This window comes from Macadamia integrifolia, chromosome 1 (assembly GCF_013358625.1).
Source record: "Macadamia integrifolia cultivar HAES 741 chromosome 1, SCU_Mint_v3, whole genome shotgun sequence".
NCBI classification, from domain to species: Eukaryota; Viridiplantae; Streptophyta; class Magnoliopsida; order Proteales; family Proteaceae; genus Macadamia; species Macadamia integrifolia.
In genome coordinates this window covers 27,024,389-27,025,186 of record NC_056557.1, presented here as the reverse complement: position 1 = coordinate 27,025,186, position 798 = coordinate 27,024,389, and the positions used below count along the sequence as shown (strand labels likewise).

Genomic DNA, 798 nt, shown 5'->3' with positions numbered 1-798 from the left:
CAGCACGAGAGAGAGAGAGAGAGAGAGAGAGAGTCATGTTTGGGGTCGCCGGTTCATCTTTTTCTCTCCGGGCACACCCATCTCATGAAAGAGGCAGTGGTGGGCTTTTTAGTTATTATCTCTTCCTTTTTTTTTTTTCCAATATACCTGTAACACACATTGTTCTTCAAATAATAACTGTTCTTTGTTCTGAACCTGAAATAACTGAAATTTTCTTTTATTTACTTTTTGTTAGGTTGGTTGTCGAGAGAGCCTAAATCATTGAAAGCGAGTAAGTATATATTAATATTTTCTCTTTCTATAACTTTTTTTTAAATCTCTTCTCTGTTTGTGCTTGATCACTTCCGTAGTTTTTGTTAATGGAAAATGTTTGGTTTGTTATGTTTATAATGTTTTGTGTGTGTGTGTGTGTGTGAGAGAGAGAGAGAGAGAGAGAGAGAGAGATTTGAGATTGTGTGTTTACTTGGATAGGAGGTTGGGCAAGCACTAGTCAGAGATTGTATAACTCGGACTCACTTTGGTGATTTGGGCATGGATATAGATCAATTTTGTCGATGAAATCGGTTCCTTCTCCTTATTTCTTTTTTTTTTTTTTTTGGTTCAAGGGATCGGAATTGGATAGTTAGAATATCCTGAATCGGATCAGATCCATATTGGCAGACGGCAATCCCGATCATGGTTTAACTCGGTATTAGGAATAGGATCCGTTAAGATCGATATTGATTCGATTTCGATCCAAGTCATGGACAAAAATGCCCCTAATTTTACGTTTAAAGCCATTTTTTTTTTTTTTTTTTT

The 798-nt window shown here is 36.1% G+C and overlaps 1 protein-coding gene across 1 annotated transcript in view; it reads left to right on the top strand.

Moving 5' to 3' along the window:
- The first annotated feature begins 43 nt into the window (after positions 1-43).
- LOC122075717 (coumarin 8-geranyltransferase 1b, chloroplastic-like) overlaps positions 44-798 on the top strand; it is a 9,046-nt gene continuing 8,291 nt past the window's right edge. The window contains exons 1-2 of the mRNA XM_042640892.1: positions 44-99; positions 236-271. The gene's annotated coding sequence lies outside the window, so the exon portion shown is untranslated. The remainder of the gene's footprint in view (positions 100-235; positions 272-798) is intronic.